Source organism: Capsicum annuum, chromosome 3 (assembly GCF_002878395.1).
Source record: "Capsicum annuum cultivar UCD-10X-F1 chromosome 3, UCD10Xv1.1, whole genome shotgun sequence".
NCBI lineage: Eukaryota > Viridiplantae > Streptophyta > Magnoliopsida > Solanales > Solanaceae > Capsicum > Capsicum annuum.
Window position 1 is genome coordinate 259025734 of NC_061113.1, and position 9024 is coordinate 259034757.

General features: G+C 36.0%; 2 pseudogenes; both read right to left on the bottom strand.

The window, feature by feature from the left end:
- Positions 1-1317: 1317 nt before the first annotated feature.
- On the bottom strand, positions 1318-4001 carry LOC124897213 (annotated as a pseudogene).
- Positions 4002-4027: 26 nt separating this feature from the next.
- LOC124896904 lies at positions 4028-6301 on the bottom strand (annotated as a pseudogene).
- Positions 6302-9024: the final 2723 nt, after the last annotated feature.

Sequence of the window (9024 nt, forward strand, 5' to 3'; positions counted from 1 at the left end):
AGCAAAATCCAATCCAATTTATCGTAATTGATTAGTTAACATATTGGTTAACCGTATTCAAAAACATAGAAAGAAATAATTGGCTTATCGAATTATCTATCGAGCCGTGAAAAAGACTCAACAAAAGACGGAAATAAATCCACTATCTATTTTATGCCAAGCAATACGTGGAGTAACTCCCGATATAACAGTAAAAGCAAGACGTGTAGGTAGATCGACTCATCAAGTTCCCATTGAAATAGGATCCACAAAAGGAAAAACACTTTCCATTCGTTGGTTATTAGCGACATCCCAAAAATGTTCGGGTCGAAATATGGCTTTCAAATTAAGTTTTGAATCAACGGATGCTGCCAAAGGGAGTGGCGATGCCATATGCAAAAAGGAAGGGACTCATAAAATGGCAAAGGCAAATAGAGATTTTGTACAATATGTTGAACTACTTCAACTAGTTTGCGAGTGATATCTGATGTTCATACAGCAGTATCCACAACTCCTTTACAAGCTCCGTAGTAAGAAATGATGTATTATGTTAAAGAGAGTCCTTCACACAAATTGCTTTGAATAGGTAAATCGATCATTTGTCCTTGAGGATCCGACATTAATCCTCTCATACCTACTAATTGATGTACCTGAGATGCATTTTCTCTAGCTCTAGAGAAAGACATTATATGAACTGAATTAAAAGGGTCAGTCATCCTAAAATTCGGATTCATTTCTTATCGCAAATATTCACTTGTAGCATACCATATTTCAATGGATTGATATAATTTTTCTACCATGTGTACATTCCCATAATGATGGTGTTTTTCCAAAATCAAACTTTGTTGTCCAGCCTCTTGAATGAGCCATCCCTTAGAAGGTATTATTAAAAGGTCATCAATTCCTAATGAAATGGATGTAGCAATGGCTTGTTGGAACCCCAGAGTTTTTACTTGATCCAGGATATGTGATGTATATGCCATTCCAAAGTGCTTTATTAATCTAATAATAAGTCATTTCATGGAAGTTCCACCTATCGCTTTATTATGAAAGACCAGATTGGCCCGTTCTTCCATAAGTACCTCCATATTCCACTGAGTAGGATTCGACAATGGATTTGAGTCGATAATTGTAAAACTTCCTTTTATCAATCTTGATTCGCGTATAAATTCCAAAACTATGTACCTAGCTGAATTGGAGATCCTCGAAGTCCCAAGGTATCATAGAATTACGTTAGCTACCATATGAATAGGCTCGAGAAAACCCCTGTATAGCTTCTTCGATTTCTCGATAAATAGCAATATGACCAACAGTGGTTCGAATGTATATAAAAAGGATTTATTTTTTTAGACTTCTTACTATTAGATAGTGTCCAGAAATCTCATAAAAAGTACCTAAAGATTCATAGTGAACTTCGATGGGAGTTTCTCTTAAAGTAATAACGCGTTGATCTAGTCGCCACCAGAGCCACAAAGGACTATCTAAATTGATTCGTTTCTATAGATAAGCCCCAATTGCATTATAGGAATTCAAAAAGAAAGGATTCTTTCGTATACTTATAGTAACTATTGTCACTTTTTTTTTATTTTGATAGTTTCTGCGATTACATGGATTATATCTATTTACAAAAATACCTTAATGATTTCTGCTCATTAATACATAAAGTCCAATAAGCATATCTTGCATTGGTATGGAAATGGGATCCCCAATAGCCGGAGACAAAAGATTCAAATAAGAAAACATAAGTAAACGGGCCTCTACTTGAGCCTCCATGGATAAAGGTACATGAACAACAATTTGATCTCCATCAAAATTGGAATTGAATCCCTTGCAAACTAATGGATGTAAACAAATAGCGTGCCCCTCCACTAAAACGGGCTGGAATGCCTGTATGCCTAATCTATGCAGAGTGGGTGCTCTATTCAGCAATACAGGATGTCCCTACATAACTTCTTGAAGGATTTCCCATGCAATTGGCTTTTTTTCTCGAATTTTACTTTTTGCAACTCCTATGTTCGAAGCAAGATGTTGTCTAATTAGACCACGAATTACAAATGTCTGAAAAAGTTCTATTTCTATTTCACGAGGCAATCCACATCGATGTAATGAAAGTGAAGGACCCACGACAATGATAGAACATCCTGAATAATCAACTTGTTTGCCAAGAAGAGTCTCACAAAATCTTCCCTTTTTGCTTTCAATTACATTAGAAAACGACTTGTAAACTTTATTATGACCGTCCCTCATTAGTTGTCCCTGGATTCCATTATCAAGAAGTGTATCCATGGCTTCTTGTACTAATTTCTCCTGACACATTACTAATTCTCCTGGCGTAGATCTACTTGTTGTTAATAGATCGGTAAGGGTATTGTTCCTATAGATAACTCTTCTATAGAGTTCATTAATATCTGAACTCATTATTTTACCCCCATCTATCTGAATGATTGGTCACAAATCAGGAGGGAGAACTGGTAATAGACACAAAACCATCCATTCTAGCTCTATATTTGTTCAAATAAAATGCTTAGCCAATTTCACGCGTTTAACCAAAAAGTCCTTTCTGCTTCCAACCTTTCGATCTTCCCATTCCTTCCATGTGTGCCATTCTTCCCCCAATTCTTCCCATTCCACCAATGAATTCTCTATAATAATTCGTAAATCTAGATCGGCTATTTGTTCTTAGATAGCACCTGCACCAGTAGAGATTTCTCGATTGTGAAATGTATCAAAACCCTGGGTAGTAAAAAAAAAAAGTGGGATGCTGTATTTCCAAGATTGGATTTCATATTCGAAAAAACCTCGTAATCATAAGAAAGTCGGATTTTTAGTTATGGGCCTAGCAAAAGAAAAATTGGGATAGGATTCTATAGGATCTCCCCCCTTCAAAATCGGATGTGAAAGTTTCCTTTCATCCGGCTCAAGTAGGTCCACCAAATAAGGAAAGGAGTTCTCATTTTAAAACTCTAGAAAATCCCAAAATAAAGTGTTAACTCCTTACTCAAGTTCCTACTGAAGACGAAACAAGATTTCAGTGATTCCGTCTTCTATTAATTCTTTATTCAAATTCAATTCCAACAAATAAAATAGAAAATTCTTGAGCAGTCTACTTCCCTTGGAATGATAAATCCCTTAACTCTTAATAATTAAATTAAAGGAATACCTTGGAACCCATAAGGGATTTACTTGTCTATATATTGTTCTATTTGATCTTTTAGGTCCCGACTTCACCTCGATGGTTAGGTCACCACGCCCTTAAAGTCTATACACGATAGATAGACTCCTGGAACTATGACATATTTGCTTACTTGAACATAATTTCTTTCCACGAAAAGAAAGGAAATGGTACATTCCACAAAATTAAAAACTTTTTTTACGAGGTACAAATAAAAATTCCTCTTTATTTGATTTGTTACAAAATCGACCATAGATCAATTCCCCTTTTATTTGGGGGTATTGACTACACCCCAATTCTGAGATTCATGTTACTCTTTCCAAGTGACATGCCAGGTCCAGGGCATCCCAATTGGATTGACTAGGATGACAATTTTTCCTTCCAAGTCTATAAAATCAAAATTTTGATAAAATCACACATCACAGTATACTAGGTCTTCTAATTCTTTAAGAGGTTTATCTAAACGATTCGGAATATAACTAGGAAGGCATTTTAAATACCACAAATGGGTTATTGGGCATGTGAGTTTGATATAGCCCATTTGATACCTTCGTATCCGAGAATCAACAAATTTGACTCCATATTGTTCACAAAATTTCGGGTCTTCTTTTTCATCTCCGATTACTTGATAATTTCCATAAGAAAAAATTCTGCTTTTTGTAGGACCAAAAATTCTTACACAAAATAATCCATCTTTTTTTGGTTTATTAGTTTTTTAATGAAAAGTATAGGGTTTTGTTACCTCTCCAACTATCTCTCCATTAGGCAGGAATTTTGTGGCCCAAACACTTATTTGTTGAGGAGAAACTGATCCAATTTGGAGCTATTGATGTTTATATCGATCGATCATAGAATAAAAATTATTATTCATTTCAATTAAGCTTCCTTCCTATTAATCTGGAAGTTCTTCTCAGATATAAGGAAATGATTCAGCTCCAGAGCTAAAGATCGTAGTTCTCGAATGAGCAATCGAAAAGATTTTGGAGCATCTTCTGGATTCGGTACTGTTCCCCCAATGATTGTAGTACCAAGTTCTTCCTGGCGAGTTCTAATATGATACTATTTATAAGTAAGCATCTCTTGTAAAATATGAGCAACCCCAAACCCTTCTAGAGCCCAAACATTTATTTCCCCTACCCGCTGTCCCCCCTATTTGGCTCTTCCTCTAAGGGGTTATTGTGTAACAAACGCATAATTTCCACTGGAACGCCCATGAATTTTATCATCAACTTGATGAATTAATTTCAAGATATAAGGATTTCCTATTATAACGGGTTGTTCAAAAGGATTCCCTGTCCTTCCATCAAATATTCTGCTTTTTCCTGCATATTCGGGTTCAAATACCCATGGATTTGATGTTTGCTTACTGGCTTCATATAATTTGGAAAACACTAGTTTTCACGAAGCTTCCTGTTCATATCTCTCATCAAAAGGTGCTATTCTATAATGTCTGTCTAGCAGACTCCCTGCTAACCCTAGTGAACATTCCAATATCTGTCCTACATTCATTTGTGAAGGTACTCTTAATGGGTTAAAGACCATATCAATGGATCTTCCATCTTGTAAATAAGGCATATCTTGTCTAGGCAAAATTTTGGAAATAATACCCTTATTTCTGTGTCTTCCGGCTACTTTATCGCCTACTTTGATTTCACATTTCTGTGAAATATATGCATGAATTGTTTTGGGATTATAACTAGAACCACCCCTTTTCTGGATCCACCTCATATCAATAACCCGACCCCTGCCACCTATAGGTAATTTTAGACAAGTTTCTTTTGAAGTAGATACCTGAATACCAAGTATAGCTCGTAACAATCTATCTTTCGGGGCATATGAAGATTCTTTCATGACCTAGGGTGTTAATATACCTACTAAAATATCACCCATCTCTACCAAATATCCCAGAATCACAATTCCATTTTTGTCTGAATTGCGGAGTAAATGGGCTTTTGAATATGGTATTTCATTAGTTACTTTTTTAGGGCATTGACTTGTCACATGAGTCTGAATTTCATATTTCCGTATGTGAAAAGAAGTATAAATATCTTCATATACCAAATGCTCACTAATAAGTACTGCATCTTCAGAATTGTAACCCTCCCATGGCATATAAGCTGCTAATACATTTACCCCAAAGCAAGTTCGCCACCAACCGTAGCAGTACCATTCGCTAAAATTTTTCCCTTTTTAATGTATTTACCTCGAGGAACCTGGGGTTTTTGATGCATACAATTATTTTTATTGGAACGTTGATATATAACTAATGGAATGCTTAGAATATCTCCATTACCAGCTAAAAGAATTATGTCAGTATTGGTATAAACGACCCTTCCCTCGCTTTTGGCTATAGCAAGAGCCCCCTAATCTAGGGCTGCTTGTCGTTCCAACCCAGTTCCAACAATGCATTTCTCGGAGCGAGAAAGAAAAATTGCTTGTCGTTGTATATTAGAACTCATTAACACTCGATTTGCATCATTATGTTTGATAAAAGGAATGAGGGAAGCTCCAATAGAAAAATATTGAAAAGGAAAAATACTTCAAAGATGAACCCGTTCCCATGCAATAGTCAAGAATTCTTGATAGTATCGAGCTGGAACAACCTGTTCTTCCTGAATATCATGATTTTAAGGCTAAAGAATTTCTTGCCACTACCATATAGTATTCATCTCTACCTGGTGATAAATAAAGCATTTGTACCCTGGTTGACCTCTTAGAAATTTCATAAAAAGGGCTTTCTAGAGATCCCTAATGACCAATCCTCGCATGAATTGCTAAGGATCCAATAATTCCAACATTGATTCCTTCAGATGTGTCAATTCAGTAAATACGTCCATAGTGACTAGGATGGATATCTCGCATCCGAAAACTAGTAGTGTGACCTGTCGGTCCTCCAGGGCCCAAATAACTTAATTTTCTCCCATGAACTATTTGTGTTAAAGGATTAGTTCGATCCAAAACTTGAGATAATGGGTGTAAACCAAAAAAGGATTCATAAGTAGTTGTTAATGGAGTTGAGGTTACCAAATTCTGATGTGTCGGTATCAATTTATGCCGAATTGCTCCACATATAGTCCCCTGAACTAATAAACATCTCAGAGGATTAGAGCATTTTGCATATTGATTTTTAAATTTGATTGTATATTCCATGATATACTAATACTAATAAACTAAATTTGATTGTATATTCTGATGTTATGATGGTTAACCTCCATCTCAGGGAAGCTATCATATCTCATTTAAGTTGGGCCAGCCTCTTTCTGGGATTCCATACCCTGGGACTTTATGTTCATAATGATGTCATGCTTGCCTTTGGTCCGGAGAAGCAAATCTTGATTGAACCTATATTTTCTCAATGGATACAATTCGCTCATGGTAAAACTTCATATGGGTTTGATGTACTTTTATCGTCAACGAGTGGCCCAACATTCAATGCGGGTTGAAGCATCTGGTTGCCGGGTTGGTTAAATGTTGTTAATGAAAATAGTAATTCATTATTCTTAACAATAGGTCCTGGAGACTTTTTAGTTCATCATGCTATTTATCTTGGTTTACATACAACTACATTGATCTTAGTAAAAGGTGCTTTAGATGCACGTGGTTCCAAGTTAATGCCAGATAAAAAGGATTTTGGTTATAGTTTTCCGTGCGATGGCCAAGGATGAGGTGGTACTTGTGATATTTCGGCATGGGACGTGTTTTATTTGGCAGTTTTTTGGATTGTAAATACTATTGGATGGTTACTTTTTATTGGTATTGGAAGCACATCACATTATGGCAGGGTAACATTTCACAGTTTAATGAATCATCCACTTATTTGATGGGCTGGTTAAGGGATTATTTATGGTTAAACTCTTCACAACTTATCAATGGATATAACCCTTTTGGTATGAATAGTTTATCGGTTTGGGCATGGATGTTCTTATTTGGACATCTTGTTTGGGCTAATGGATTTATGTTCTTAATTTCTTGGCGTGGATATTGGCAAGAATTGATTGAAACTTTAGCATGGGCTCATGAACTCACACCTTTGGCCAATTTGATTCGCTGGAGAGATAAACCATTGGTGGCCCTTTCCCTTGTACAAGCAAGATTGGTTGGATTAGCTCACTTTTTTGTAGGTTATATATTCACTTATACAGTCTTCTTGATTGCCTCTACGTCGGGCAAATTTGGTTAATTAATGTGTGTATCCGCGATAATCTCATTTCTTTCAATGGAGAGGGGGTCCACCTTCTTATATTTCTACATCTAGGATTCAACTTTTATCATGGATACTAATAGGAATTCAACCATTATGGCAAAGAAAACTTTGATTCAGAGGGAAAATAAGAGGCAAAAATTGGAACAGAAATATCATTCGATTCGTTGATCCTCAAAAAAAAAAATAAGCAAGGTTCCATCACTAAGTGACAAATGGGAAATTTATGGAAAGTTACAATCCTTACCACGGAATAGTACACCTACACACCTTCATCGACGTTGTTTTTTGACCGGAAGACCGAGAGCTAACTATCAAGATTTTGGACTATCTGGACACATACTTCGTGAAATGGTTCATGCATGTTTGTTTCTAGGAGAAACAAGATCAAGTTGGTAGGGATTAATGCTTCATTTCTATTTCTATGGTCGATGATCATAGAAGCCCCTTTACTATTCTATATAAATGGGCTATTATATTTGTCCAGATAGGGTGGAGGGGCGCATTATGTCCTTGTTTATCTATTAGTTTTTAGTTCTTATCTTCGGCGCGGGGTAGACCAGTTTGGTAGCTCGCAAGGCTCATAACCTTGAGGTTACGGGTTCAAATCCTGTCTCCGCAACATCTTATTTTTCCAAACTATTTTAGGGTTGACTCTGGTAACTAGTAATTAATTCCCGTCTTTCGCTTTTTGGGGGTGGAAGGCAAAAGAAAATGTAGGGGAGGGATAGAATCACTACACTATCACGGCCAACTATACCAAATCCTTAATCTAAGGATATATTTAATTCTATTTATGAAATTAAATAATAAATATTAAAAAAATTACTTTATCTTGGATCTTGGGCGGATAGCGGGAATCGAACCCGTATCTTCTCCTTGGCAAAGAGAAATTTTACCATTCGACCATCTCCGTATTTTTTTGTTCTTGATACACAATATGTACCCACATATATGATATATAAGCGGATCTTGTTTGTGCAGTGCCGGGACACATATTCTCTTCGAAATGATTCCAATTATTTTTTAAATTGTATTCTTTTTATTCTAGAAGTTTTAACCCCCCCCCCCTCTAATTTTTGTGTTTTCTTTATTTGATTTGCATTTTATTTGGGGGATTAGATTCAAATTTAATGTGTCTCACAACCGAGAAAAATTATGGGGGCATTTTGGGTCTGCGACGAATAGGTTCAAGAGATGAGAGAATTAAGGATACCCATCAGAAAGACTAATCCAATCCATAAGGATGTACCAGAAAATACAACATTTTTGTTACTTGACCAGTCATCAGGAGAAGCAAAGTACGCTAATCAATAAGATTAATGAAGTAGCAATTAATGCAAAAATAGCCAATTGGAAAGCAAGAGTCATGCCTTTAATCCTCCAAGCTGCCAACAAATGAACTATATACCATTTGATCCCTCTATCAGCCAAAAAATATTATTTGTGATAAAATATGTCATCAAGGGATTTTACATTATCATGAATCCATTGATTCTATATGGCTTATTACTACTCCCCCTTTCGCACTTTATTCATACATGGAGTGTGGCAGAGAGAGGAGAGAAATGGAATTTTATTTTTTATTTCACAAATGAGCATGCTAGATCATATATCTATATATAGATAGATAGATCGACCGGTGGGTTCGCACCTGAGATCTTTCTACAGA